Raw genomic sequence first — 15173 nt, 5'->3', positions numbered from 1 at the left:
AAAACTTCTCTATACCATTCCTGAATTATAATTTTGATTCCAGCTGTGTCCTAGCACACAAAAAAATAATCAGAGCATATATTTAATGAAATTTTGTTTAGAAATTCTGGATATCTCAGTGAAATGTTGCCTGGGTATTGGAGAAAACTTGTTCCTGCACTTAAGTTTGACAAAGCATTAATTTGCCAAGACTGATTATTGGCTTGCCTGGTGCTGAAGGCAATGCTAAAAAAAAATGAAGGGTATTAATTCATATGAAGGTGAGTGATCCTTGAGGTGGTAAATATTTGCAGAAACTGACAGTGATACTTCAAGAAAAGAATGCAATAACAATAAGATACCAAGAGTGATTAAAAGTGTTGATGCTGAGAGATAGTTGATTTCAGTTGGAGACTCAAGTACTGAGAGACATTAACAGGATAAGAAGGTTGAGGTGAGTTAAATTTTCTCTTTAACACTCTTCATCAAAGTTTTGGATGGTCAGTCACTGTGAATATACAAGGTTTGGATCAGAGGAAATAAGAATCTAGGTGGGAAGAGGAGAGAGAAAAAGTAGAGAATAGTGATGGTATTGAATTGCACAGCAGGGTTGAATGTCTTTTGGCCTACATCTACTTCTATTTGTGATACTCACGCAAAATAAAAGCCAAGCAAGTTATTAAATAATCAGTAGTTTCATGTGGGATAATTGGATTTTATTTTTGTAATGATGTAGATGTTTGGAGCTCCTGTGAAAGAATGTCCAAGAGTCAGTCCTCCACATATTCAACTTCTTCCATTGTCCCCCTGGACATCAGTGATGGAATGGGAAATGATCAACTATGAGAAGAATTGTCACCAACTCCATTCCTTTCCAAAGAAAGGAGTAGCCATTGGACTTTAAGGTGTGTTACAGACATCTAATGTTTTAGTTTTGATTTATTTGAATGAACATATTCAATTTTTTTTGATGTTTTTAATAGTGAATGATTTGCAATCCAAAACTTGTCCTGGTCTGACACATAGAGAGGTAACTGGGGAACGGGAAAATGGGGCATAAAACAAAAATAAAATCAGCCTGAGTATGATGTGCTCCAAGTTGTCTTCTGAGAATTATGAAACACCATGTTAGCAAAACAACTTATCCACTAGATGGAGTGATAACCTGGCTTGTGCAAGTTCTGTCACTGAAGAGCAGCTCTTGCGGGATTTTCTGTATCTTTGTCGAGAATCATGTGAGAGCAGCTCTTGCAGGATTTTCTCTATCTTTGTCGAGAATCATGTGAGAGCAGCTCTTGCAGGATTTTCTGTATCTTTCTCGAGAATCATGCTGGAGTACCCCTCCAACTGGACCAGTTGTCGCTACACACCTTTACCTGGGATAGATGCAAGTTGTATGGTGACAAGATCTTAGCAGTGACTAAGCATCAGGCAATGGATTGTTGTCTTTATCGAAGATAAAGCTGGAAGTGGAGCTTTTCCTCCTGTTAAAACTGATTAATTTTATACTTTTAAATAACTAATTGAAATTCAGATCCACTTTTCAGAAGCAGAATTTGTCATGAACATGTCAAAAATTTATTCTTATGGCAGCGTCACATTTATATAAAACACTTACAAAATAGATAAAAATAGTGCAAGAAAAAGAAAAAAGACAAAGTAAGGCAATGTCTATCATTCACTGTTCATTCAGGAATCTGATGACAGAGAGGAAGAAGCTGTCCTTGTTCCACTGGGTGCTTGTCTTTGGGCTCCTGTACCATTTCCCCAATGGTAGCAGAGAGAAGGGGGCATGGCCTGGGTGGTGGGGATCTTTGAGGATAGAGACTGATTTCTTAAGACACCACCTCATGTCCTCGATGGAGTGAAGTCTGGTGCCCGTGAGACCATAGGCTGAGTTAACAACCCTGTGGAGTTTTTTCTTATCCTGAGGATTGGCACCTCTGTACCAGTTAATAGCCACTTTCAAATTGCACCCCCTGGGTTGCCCTCCTGCGACCTGGGTGTGGTTACTGGGGCAAAGGTGCTGGAGCACCTTTCAAATCGCAGAGGGATCTACCCATTAAATTGCCAACCCAGTGATTTCAGGGGGGTTCCGCCCCAGCATGACATGCCATGCACTCACCAGAAGTACCGCCAAATGTTCAGATCCTGGCTGCCCGGTGACACACACTCAAGGACTGACATCACCGGAATAAGCAGGTTGGCCATTTTTGTTTTCAAATTGGCCGAGGATGAGACCTAGGTAAGTTTATCTGGGTTCCCTGACCACCTCTGAGGTAGGTCAGGGACCCAGTTGGGTTCTGATGTGGTTGACCCGATTGGACCCTTTCAAACTGCCGCCTAACTGGGGTACTAACTTTGCAAATTGCCCGGTTAACCTTATTTTACATGGCAGTTTGAAAGGGCCTGGTGATGCAACCAGCCAAAATACTCTCCATGATACGCCTGCAGAAGTTTTCGAGTCTTCAGTGACCTACCAAATTTAAAAAAAAAAAATTCATTTTTCTTGCAATAAACAATCAAAACATTGAAATGTTAAACCAAGTAATTTTTAAAAATCCTTTAATTAGCAAGCCTGGAATTGTGATTAAAATCAATGAGATCATAGATTCTCCCCTGAATTTCGGACCTGATATAGAATCAGCTATGATTCATGGGGTATAATATTGGAGAACATGGGGTCAAATCTAACTCCATCTGCCTATCAGTGAGCCTCTAACTTTGTCATTCAATGGGCTTGTAAATTAAACTGTTGTATGTTGGTCACTATTACCTAATCTACTTAGTAAAAACCCTATATTCATCTAGCCCCCTCTGTCCTAGCAGGATTCTTTAGACATTGTTAAATGTCAAATGGAAACTAAATCATATTTTAAACCCCAACAAAATTCCTTTTAGAAACTAAAAAAGCTCTACAGTTTTGTACTGAAGCAGAAAGAGTACTTATGCTATAATGCATGTCTTCACCAGAAACACACAGGACAGTATTTAAAACTGGTTGATATTTATCTCTTAGTTTCATAGTCGAATAGTTTTTTTGTTGGAATCAAAAGTGCTAAAATGCTGTCAGTGGATTACACTTGGCTTCAAATTTATTCAATCAAATTTAATGGAATTAATTTCAGAGGTAGAGAACATCTCCAATCATTACTATGGTTTAGGTTTAATTCTATAGATGAGACGTATTTTTAGATGATGGGATGGCAGAGTTGGCATAGCAGTTAGTGGAACACCTTTACAGCGCCAGTGGTCGGGACTGGGGTTCAAATCCCCTGCAGTCTGTAAGGAGTTTGTTCTCCCTGTGCCTGTGAAGGTTTGCCCCTGGGGTTCCGGATTCCTCCCACCATTTGAAATGTACCAGGGGTGTAAGTAAATTGGGTGGAATGGACTCATGGGCCAAAATGGCAAGTGTCTAAATTTAAAAAAAAAAGACTTGATATGACTCAGGATTGTGCACTTGACATCGATTATGATGTGATATTGTTCCTTTATCTGCTGTAAGTAATACAATTCTAACAGGCAGAATTTTTATATTTTTTCTGCTGTTAGCATATGTGGTTTTAAAGTTAGATTCTCTGAGTCATTCGACGCGCTACATCATTTTTCTTCAATCATTTTACCTATTTATTTCATTTGTGGACTTTGCAACTCAAAATGAATTTCATTTGCACATTTGCTCGTGTTATTGGAAATGTTTGATGTAAAATTGTAAGCTATTAGAATATTCCATGAGCAAGGAATTAAATATTTATCTAGTGGATTAGAACAAAAACAAAATGTATGCCTTGTAATTCCTTCACTATCTGCCCTAGAATAAACAGAGTCAATCACATTTTTGTCAATGACCCTCCTGTCACTCACTCCAAAGGTTTGTGAACAACACGCAATGAGTGCCCTGTAAACTTTCAGATATCCTGGTTTCCCTTTGTTGGTCTCAAGAGATCAGTGGCCATAGGCCTAATTTGTGAATAACAATAAGTGGTAGGGTGGATTATGCCTATGTTAGTCATTAGCGTTCAATACTTGGCAAAGAGTGAATTGGGATGGACTGGTAGTTAATGCTGCACCGATAGGGAGGGAGAAATTGAGCAGGACTAGTTGCTGTGATTTAAAGAGTGGTGAGAATAAGAGGAAGTGGCAGTTGGTGCTTCATTTGTGAAGGGTTAGGGGAGTCCACTGTTCTGTGATTGAGGAGTAATTGGTCAGGTGTTTGAGAGTTTTGGAAGCAGGGAATTGGCAGTGAGAGAATGGATTAGGGGTGGGAAATCCAGCATATTGTTAGTGAGGAATTAAGAACATAACAAGAGTTTGGATTGCAGGGCCAGGAGAACTTCAGAGTAGGGTTGAAGAGGTTCTGGAGAGTTCTTTTTTCAGAGTGTAGATCTTCCAGTGATCATATTGTTGCAGAAGTCTCAAATGATGGGCATAGCCAGAATGGCTGTCCAATTTCCAAAAGAAGTGTGATCAAACTGTGAAAATCATAATGATACCCATGGCTACTCCTTTGATTTGGATGAACAAAAGTTGTTTAAAGTGAGGACAAGTTATGTCAGGTGAAGGTGGGTGGTGTTAGAGGGTGACTGGTTGGGTCTCTGGTCCAGAAAGAAGCAAAGTGCTTTAAGACCTTCTGTATGGGGGATGGAGGTATAAAGGGATTGTGAAGATGAGGCAGTCCGGTTCTGGGAATATGAAGTCATTGTAGAGGGCATGTGAGGTATCACAGATATAGGTGGGGAGGAATTGGTTGAGGACAGAAAAGAGAGAGTCAAGGTAAGATGAAACCAGTTTGGTGGGACGAGAGTAACCAGAAACAATGGGCCTACCCAGGTGGTTGGGTTTATGTATCTTGGGTAGAAGGTAGAAATGAGCAGTGGAGAGATGAGAGATAATGAGGTTGGTTGCTGTGGGGGAGAGGTGACCAGAGGTGATAAGGTGGGAGATGGTGTTGGAGACAGTGGCTTGATGTGCCATGGTGGAGTCCTGTGGGGGGGGGGGGTAGATAGGAGGAAGTGTTGTCTGGTCTCAGCAAGGTAAAGGTTAGTGCACCAGACCACCACAGCACTACCCTTATCTGTGGGTTAGAATTGTTGTGAGGAGAGAGTGGAAGGCAGAGCATTCAGAGGAATTAGATTAGAATATGAAAGGGGAGTGGTGATGTTGAGACGGTTGATGTCTCAGCAGCATTTGGAAATAAAAAGGTCCAGAGCAGGCAACTGGCCAGGACGAGGTGTCCAGGAGGAGGAAGAAGGCTTAAACGGGAGAACAGGAGAAGGGGTCTTGGATGGATGGATGGGGGGGGGGAATGTCGAGAGTCACAGTCATGGAAGTGAGTCTGGAAACAGAGGCAACGGAAGAAGAGCTCAGCATTGTGGAGTGTGCGGAACTCATTGAGGTGTGGTTGGAGGGGGATGAAGGTCAGGCCTCTGCTGAGGACTGAGGTCTGAGTGCTCCGTCTCAGAGAGGGGAAGATCAGAGGGGATAGTAAAGACCAAGCAGGGGTCAGAGTGGGAATCGGTGAAATGATCACTCCTGGGAAAAACAAAACAACATAAAATTGCAGAGGTAAAATATGAAGTCTGTAGACACCGTAATTGAAGTAAAACTGGTAAAACTCAGCCAGTCAAACAGTGTAATTTATATTGGAAATATAAAGATACATAAACAATGTTTTGTGTTAAGCCACCTACCTATATTTTGCTTATTGCTTCATGAAGGGCTCAAGCCCAAAACATTGGTAATGTTTCTTTATCTTTGCTATAAAAAGTACCCTATTTGACCTGCTGAGTTTCTCCAGCATTGTTTTAATGCTGACAAGAACAATTATATATATCTATATATAGATATATATATCTATATATATCTATATATATAGATATATATAGATATATATATCTATATATAAATACACAAGCGCTATGTCAAAGTGAAAACTCAAAGATACTCCTCTTAATTAAGGTCATTTCAAAAGTCCAAATTAGATAATTATTCAACAAAATGTGCCCCAAGACTGTTTAAAAGCAAGGGATACAGTGATAAAGTTACGTTTTAACTCTTGAAGTGGTCAGTGTCCTAATTGAAAGGTTCTTTATAAAGAAATGAGAATCAACAGCAACAAGAAACTATCTGACAGTACTTGAATTCTAAACCAGTTACTACACGCTTCACACTTAGTCTGACTTGTGGCCAAATGAAATTTGCAGATGGAGTTGACAAAATGTCACAAACTCACTCCCATAAGAGCCAATGCAAAATAATTTCTGGGGACATGGAAAGCCCTGAACAACTGTGGCAGATTTACATCCAACTGTCTAATGAACAAATGGAAACATAAAAACCCTACTGTGTGTAATTTTAGTCACCCAGAACAAACAGTAGAATATATAATGATAGAATTGCTCATTCTTGAATACAAACCAGGAGCCTCTCAGTAATTCATTTTTTTTAATGCTCCTTAATTTAAAAACAAATGGAAAATAATAATGCTTGCCCTGTATCAACATCAATGATAGGAATGGAGGTTTTATTATCATCTTGTACTAGATAAAGCAATAGCACTCTTCAGGACTGCATTGGGAGGTACAGATGGTTTGAAGTTCCCTTGGACATTCTCCAAATGAAATTTCAGTGAATGCTTTGTGAAGCATTTTGAAAATCTGAAGGGAGTTGTGTTAATTTTGATCTATATAATAGATAATCAGCATCTTAAATGGAAACTAGAATCCTTTGAACAAAGTATAAAAGAAAAGAAGGATGAAATGTAATTAAAGAAAAGATTTGGCTGAAGGCACAAAGTAACATCTTCCACTGCTAAAGCAAGCATTGTTAGAATTGTCTGAAGGACTAAGATATTATAAGAAATAACAGAATTTCTTTGCAATTTGATTGTCACTGTTTTCTCTCTCCAAGTAATTGGACAATAGTATTTCAAGGTAATACAAGGGTACTCTATTGTTTAAAAAAGAAAAGTTCAGTATTAGGACACCATTTATCTTACTGTGGTTCTCTTCATAGACAAACTTTAATCAAGTTTCAAGGTAAACAATTTTCCAAAAATGCACAGAACAATTGTTAATGTAATACAACCAATATTCCTCATGCCAATATGATATATCCTTGACGAAATGAAAATAAGAAAATCAAAAGTAGGAAAACAAATCTTGGGGTTGTATGTGATATCATGTATGTGATCTGATAATAAATTTGAACTTTGAACTTCTCAGTGTCTAAGTGCTTTCTTAACACAAATGTCCAGATACTTGTGGATGGGAAGTCCAACCAGATCTGGTCATAGCTGGTTACACTGCCCCAGGGTCTTGTGTCAAGATCTGGTAATCTCACATTAGAGGGATAGTGGTGAATCCATTAGCATCGCCATATCTTCTCCTGTCAGGTTAATTATTGCATTGGCCTCTTCTTGTATGGAATGTCATCCTTCATCATAACTTCAAGTCAACTGTGTGGTGTGAATCATATTACTACTTTAGTATCAGAAACAAAGTAAAGAACAAAACACTTTTAATTTTTTTCCTGCCAAATGAAGAATGAAGTAAAATGAGAAGATTTGGAAGGCATTAAGAAGGACAAATCCCCAAGGATCCTTGTACCATGTGGGAAGCTAAGGAAGAAATAAGCCTGGGAATAAGCATGGGATCCAAAGAGAGCTGTCAGGTGGCACAGCAATTGTAGCAGTCAGTGCAATGCTGATATAGCATTACCAATGGGTTTGAATCTTGCACTATCTGTAAGGAGTTTATACATTCTCCCCCTGTCTATGTGGGTTTCCATGGGGACTCCACTTTCCTCCCACTGTTTGAAGCGTACCAAGCGTAGGTCAATTGGGTGGCACAGGCACGTGGGCTGAAGTGGCCTGATCTCACGCTGTATGTCTAAATTTAAAAAGTTTAAAAATAAATTGGATTCAAAAATGCCTCAGTGGAAGAAGGCAGAGGATAGTAGTGGAGAGTTGTTTCTAATTGGATGCCTGTGACCCATGGGTCAGTGCTGGATCCACTCTGGTTGATTTATTTTAATGGTTTAGATGATAATGTAATTAACATAATCTGTAAATTTGCCTATGACTCTAAATGGATGGTGTAGTGATGATGTGAAATAATTCACTTTGGAAGGAAAAATAAAGAACACCAATGGTAAATAATGAAGAAATGATCAATATGAGTGCAGAGATATCAAGAAGTGGTTCATGAATTGCAGGCACATAAATTATTTAAGAGGGTCAATGATAGGTTGACCTTTCATATGTTTTGTCAGAGGAATGGAATGCAAATTGAAGTATTGCTTCTTAGAACTATACAGATCCATTGGCAAGTATTGCAGCTTGCTTTGCATCACCAAGGAAGAATATTCTTCCCTTGGGGGTCAAGGTATCATAAATTCACAAGGTTGGTTGGTCGGTGGGTCTTAGCTCATGATGAGAAAGTGTCTGATTTGGTCACTTCCTTGGAGGTCAGTTAAATATGAGGTGGCTTCATAGAGCCACACAAAATTTCAAGAGGGTAAAACAGATGCAGAGAGGTTGTTCTGCTGAGTTGGAGATACCAAAATCAGAGGTTAATCTCAGGATAAGGAGTTGCACGTTTGTTTCCGAGACAAAGAGAAGCATCTTTGCTCCAGGGCATTATAAATCTTCATAATTCTCTGCTCCAGAGAGTTGGGGATCTTCAGTCATTGAGTATATTCAATGGTCTAGATTTCCAGACACCTGGGGAAAGCAATGAATATGAAAATTAGGCGGAAAGTGAACATGAGGTATAGGATCAGCCATGCTCTTACTTTACAGTAGATCAGTGGTTCCCAACTTTTTTCTTTCCACTCACATACCACTTTAAGTATTCCCTATGCCATAGGTGCTCTGTGATTAGTAAGGGATTGCTTAAGGTGGAAAGAAAAAGTTTGAAAAACCACTGTTTTAATTGTACCTAATTGACTCATTATGTGCACAGTTTTACAACTCCAAAGGAAATGGGCCAATGAGCAAAATATTTCAGTAACATTTGGGTCTAGAGCAGTGGTTCTCAACCTTCCCTTCCCACTCACAAACCACCTTAAGCAATCCCTTACTCATCACAGAGCACCGATAGCATAGGGATTACTTGAAGTGGTATGTGAGTGGAAAGAAAAAGGTTGGGAACCAATGCAGTAGAGCAAGCTTGAAGAGTCAAGTAACCTATGCCTGTTTCTATGACTCTATTTCTATGAAATACGATATTAGATTCAACTTTGCAAGACTGAAATCAGTGTGGGGACCGACACTGGGTTGTGGGGAGTAAGTGGGGCAATAGATCAGTGTTGGGAGAGAGTGGGCCAGTGGGATCAGTGTGGGGACTGATATGGGGCTGTGGGGAGAAAGTGGGGCAGTGGGATCAGTGTGGGGATTGAAACAGGACTGTGGGGAGTGGGATTGAGACTGATGCAGAGCTGTGAGGAGAGAGCCATTCTAGCAAAGGTTGGAAAATAGCATTGTGGGTTCCTTGCGTAATAAAAAAAATGTGAATTTGAAACACACTGCAGTCAATTTCATTGACTCGATTCAAATCAGTTTGTAGTGAAGAAGCTAATAATAATGAAAGAACTGAACTCTTTTCACACTGCTATATTCAGAAATTTATATTTGAACAAAATAACATTTGTCTATGAATCACTTTTTTCAAATATTGATGTTTGAACCATTAATATGATTGTGAAATTGTAATAACTATTATTAAGGATAAAATAATTTTGCACTGAGTGCATTAAAATTTAACTTTAAGACAATAATCCAATATTTAACGCAGCAGAGTTGTTTGAACTAAGGAGCAGGGAACTTTGGAAATTACAATGCCCCCCCACCCCCTACCCCTTATCTGCAGTTTCACTTTCCACAGTTTCAGTTACCTGTGGTCAACCGCGGTCCGAAACTGATCCGACTGTGACCGTTCTCTCCTCACAGCTCTGCATCAACGATGAGAAGTTAAAATGCCTTCTACATGCCATATTTTCTTTATACCAAAAAAAGATAGGGACCCAGTAAAACTGTCATTATTAAATTCATATTATAAGATCATTGTCAAAGTCTTGGCAAATAGATTGGCAGAACTATTGCCAAAATTGATAAATATGGACCAAACAGGCTTTGTGAAAAAGAGACAATCTGCTGATAATGTAAGTAGGCTGATTAGTATAATTCATTTGCCACAAAAGAGTGGTGATCTGAGTGTTGCTGTAGCATTAGATGCAGAGAAAGCATTTGATAGACTGGAGTAGGATTTTTTTAATGTAAAGTGCTGTAAAACTCGGACTAGGTCAAGTTTTTAACCAATTGGATAAAGGCATTATACATTTAACTGACAGCTAAAGTGGTGACTAATGGACAAATTATTTCATCTTTTCAGTTATCAAAATCTAGTAGACAAGGATGTCCACTATCATTTTAGCTGTAGAACCTCTTGCAAAAGTAATTTGTCAAGATCCAGTCATTAAAGATTTAGGGTTAACCAGGGGAAATAATTTATATGCTGATGATATATTAATGTATTTGGCAGAATCAGCAAACTCATTACAGAAGTTATACTAAAAACTGGAAGCTTATGGGAAAGTTTCGGATTATAAAATAAATTGGGATAAGAGTGAAATTATTCCTCTTGCAGGAGAAGACTATACTCAGTGTCAAAGAGATACCCTTTTTAAATAGCTGACAAGTGGTATAAATTACTTATGAATGTGAATGGATAATAACTTTAAAAATTATACAAATTGATTTACTTCCCTTTAAAAATATTAAAGAAGATTTAAACGGGTGGACAGCCTTACCCATAACACTAGTGGGAAGTCAATTGTATTAAAATGAATATATTTCCAAGAATACAATATCTCTTTCAATCATTGCCCATATTATTATTTCAGAGGTTCTTTCAGGAGTTGAATAAATATGTCAGAAAAAATGTCCTCCTCTCCCTGTTAATTTTAAATTGTTACCATGCCCCTAAGTTCTTGATGTTTACTCGATTTACTTGGGGTGATCTTGATGGGCCAAATGAACTAATTCTGCTCCTATGTCTTTGCTCCTATGTCTTATTTCATTTAATACATGGTTATGTACCTTTCCTCAGGCTCCATAAATAAACAAAATGAATTATTTTTTTTTATTTTCACACTATGAACCAACAAAAATGAATTGTTGATACAATATCACTTTACAATCTATTTTCTGGGTTTCCCAGAGTCCTCTGATTAAAAAAAAAAGGCAATTGTAATTTAAGAATAAACATTGTCTTTGTGCTGAAAATATATGGAACCATTAGTCGATCACTGGAGCTGACTTGAGAAACAAATTGGTTGATACAAGACTGTATGGGGCAAAATTTGTCTTTTTTTCAGGTTAATCTGAAATAGAAAAGTTAACCCCAACCAACCAATTTTCCCTTGCAACCGCTGCAATCGTGTCTGCCTGTCCCGCATCGGACTTGTCAGCCACAAACGAGCCTGCAGCTGACGTGGACTTTTTACCCCCTCCATAAATCTTCGTCCGCGAAGCCAAGCCAAGGAATTGGAGGAGAGTTTCAGCTTGTGTTAGTTGATACTTCTTTTGTCTTTTTATAGAGGATTTAAAAGTCTCTCTAGATTCTGAAAATATGATTGAACCTGCCAGACCAGTCCGGCTCTAAGGGAGTGCTGCATTGCTGAGGTGAACCCATTTAAGAAAAGCTGTTAAATCAAGACTTATTAAAAGATTCCATGCACTATTAAAGGAAGCAGTGGGGTTTGTTTTTTAGTCCCTGGACGAGATTCCACTCTCAGCATTAATAAGATGAAACAATTAGCATTTTATTTAGATTCAATATTTACATGTATCAAATTCATAAAATGCATTATGTGCAAATCTCATCAGGTCATCCAAGGGCATAATTAGCTACCATGTTAACATGAGTGTTTATTCTCTGAAGAAATCATTTTTGATTTCATGTAAGAGTTAAATTAACTCTTCTAACTATACTATGCAATTGAATCAACTGGTCTGGAGGACAAATGGCTGGTAGAAACAAACTAAAATGTCATTTATTCAATGACATTTTATTTGAACTTCTGCATCTCATGACATTCTCTGGGTTTCTCAATTTGATGATTAGGAATGATTGTACCCAAACTTTAAAAAAATACAATTTCACGATCTAATCTCTCGTGAATACAAAATATACTGTGTGATTGTAATTTAAAAGCAAACGTTGTTTATGTACTGACAATGTGAGATTATCAGGAAGGATCCTTCTAATGACCAATCTAACCCAAATAAATAAGCCTTTTGGTACCATTAGTCATGACAACAGCTTTTAGCTGAGATGTTTTATTCTTTTAATCAGCATTGATATCAATAAAAGGAGAGAGAAAGCATTAATAGCTAAAGTGTAATGAAAAAACATCAAAAAATAATCTGTGCAGGTGAGGTACAGAGAGTGGACATTACAGAGCAACAAACCATTTAGATGGCAGGCCTGCCTCAGAAAAATTCAGTGCGTCTATTACTTGCAACACTAAAGGACCTCAGGCACTTTGGATGTCGCATCCTTGAGAAAATACATGAGGGCACTCGGGTAAATTTGGAATTTGAACTGCCTCAAGAACCTCATGGGAGAGAGAAGGATAGTGGTGAGAGCTCAGAAATCTGATTGGAGACTGGGTTTGGAAGGTGGTGAAGTTGGATGTCAGTGGAAACATGAGGAGAGGAGATTAGATTTGGGCAGTGCCTATACAGGGATGGAGATTGGGTTGTAGGGGACAACGATGCTATTTAGAAATTGGCTGATGCTGCCACAGTATTGAGCTGTTTAAAATGGGCGATGAGTCAGCATTCAGAAGGGAGATTAAAAACCTGACTGAATGGTGTACTAACAACAACCTTTCACCAAGGAGCTGATGGTAGAGTGTTGGGAGAGGAAAACCAGAGGGTTGTCATATGCAGCAAGGCTAGAAAAACTGGACTTGTATCCATTGGAGTTTAGAAGGATGAGGGGGGACATGATTGAGGTATACAAAATCATCAGGGGGATAGACAAGGTGAAGTCTGATTACTTGTTCCCAATGATGGGGGAGACGAGGACTAGAGGGCATAGTTTAAGAATACAGGGTAGGCCCTTTAGGACGGAGATGAGAAAGCATTTTTTTACCCAGAGAAGTGTGAATCTGTGGAATGCTCTGCCACAGAGGGTGGTAGAGGCAGATTCGCTGACTATGTTCAAAAGAGAGTTAGATAAGACTCTTGTGGGTAACGGAGTTAAGGGTTATGGGGATAAAGCTGGAAAGGGGTACTGATGGTAATGATCAGCCATGATCTAAAATGGCGGTGCTGGCCTGACGGGCCAAATGGCCTACTCCAGCTCCTATTGTCTATTGTCTATTGAAAACCAGTGATTATTGGGGGATCAGAGGTGGAAAGGGTGAGCAAATTTAAATTCCTGGGAGCCACTATCTTGGAGGATATTTCTTGAATCCATCATACAAAAGAAAGCATGTCAGCGCCTTTACTTCCTCAGGACTTTGTGAAGGTTTGATCTGACTTTGGCATACTTCTGTAATCAAAGACCGACTACATCACAACCTGGTATAGAGGCAGCAATACCGCTAAGTGAAAAACCCTGCAAAACTTAATGCACACAGCCCCGTACATCATAGGCATAACTCTTCCCACAATCAAGAACTTCTATGTGCAACACAGCTGTCAGAGAGCAGCAGCAATCATCAAGGATCCACACCACTCAGAACATGCTCTGTTCTCACTGCTGCCATCAGTAAATATGTATAGGCACCATAAGTCTGGTACCACTAGGTTCAGAATCAGAATGTATTGTCAAGAACATGTCATTAAATTTGTTCATTTTTTGGCAGCATTACAGGTGCAAAATTGCTGTAAATTGTGTTTTAAAAATAATTTAGTGCAAAAGAAGAGAAAACGAGGCAGTGTCATTCATTCATTGTCCATTCAGAAATCTGATGGCAGAGGAGAAGAAACTGTTTTTATAACTTTGGATGTTTGTCTTCAGGCTCCTGTACCTCCTTTCTGATGGTAGCAGAGATAAGAGGCCATGGCCTGGGTGAGGAAGGTCTTTGAGGATCGATGATGCCTTCTTGAGGCACCACCTCCTGTAAATGTATTAATGGAATGAAGACTGATGTCCATGATGATGCTGGCTGAGTTCACGGCTCTCTGTAGACTTTTCCTCTCCTGCGCACTGGCACCAACATACCAAACAGTGAGTCAGAATGCTCTCCATGGTACACCTCTGGAAATTTGTAAGCCTTTGGTGATGTATCAAATCTCCTCCACTCCTCATTGAAGAACAGCAGCTGGCAGCCTTCTTCATGGTTGTATTTGAGATGAAGGCCCCAGGATAGATCTTCAGAGATGGTGATGACCAGGAAACCCTTTCCACTCCTGACCCCTTCATGATGATGACTGATTTGTGTTCTTCTGATTTCTCCCTCCTGAACTCCACAAGCACTTCTTTGATGCTAACATCAAGTGCAAGGTTGTTGTTGTGACACTATTCAACCAGCTGATCTATCTCTCTCCTGAGCACTTCCTCATTGCCGTCTGTGATCCAGCCAATGACCATGGTGTCCTTGGCTTATTTGTAGATGGTATTTGAATTCTGCCTAGCCAAATAGTCAAGAGTGTAGAGAAGAGGGTGAAGTAAGCATCCATGAGGTGCATCTACGTTCATTGTCAGTGAGGAGGAGACACTGTTTCATGAGGAAGTCAAGGATCCACTTGCAGAGGAAGGTGCAGTGGTCCATGTTTGTTGACCAGTAAGCTTAGCTTTCATAGAGGAAAAGTAGCCTGGTCTACATGTTGCTGTGGTCTAGGTGATCCAAGGCTGAATAGAGAGCCCGTGAAATTGTATCTGCTGTGGAGCGATTGTGGCGGTATATGAATTGCAGTGGGTTCACATCTTTACTTAGATACGAGTTAATTCCAGCCATGACCAACCTCTTAAACACTCTGAAACACATACTCAATCAGACATTCATTTAAGGAACACTTTGCATATTATTGATCGCTGAATATTTACTTTTTTCTGCATTGATTAATCAATTTGTTTACATTTCTTTCCTTGTTTGCATTTCACTCTTTTGTATATGTATCCTCTTTTTTCTTGAGTACAGTTTACAATTACTTATGAGTAGAAATTTTGCTTGGCCTG

The 15173-nt window shown here is 39.1% G+C and overlaps 1 protein-coding gene across 34 annotated transcripts in view; it reads left to right on the top strand.

Annotated features, from left to right (window-relative positions):
• The window catches only part of LOC138743264 (follistatin-related protein 5-like), a 795256-nt gene that overhangs the window by 280873 nt on the left and 499210 nt on the right, over positions 1 to 15173 (top strand). For all 34 annotated transcript variants that reach the window (XR_011344764.1, XM_069898295.1, XM_069898291.1 and 31 more), the window contains one exon: positions 716 to 884. The gene's annotated coding sequence lies outside the window, so the exon portion shown is untranslated. The remainder of the gene's footprint in view (positions 1 to 715; positions 885 to 15173) is intronic.

The sequence above is a fragment of the Narcine bancroftii genome, chromosome 9, assembly GCF_036971445.1.
Source record: "Narcine bancroftii isolate sNarBan1 chromosome 9, sNarBan1.hap1, whole genome shotgun sequence".
NCBI classification, from domain to species: domain Eukaryota; kingdom Metazoa; phylum Chordata; class Chondrichthyes; order Torpediniformes; family Narcinidae; genus Narcine; species Narcine bancroftii.
This window is presented reverse-complemented; position numbering and strand designations above follow the sequence as displayed.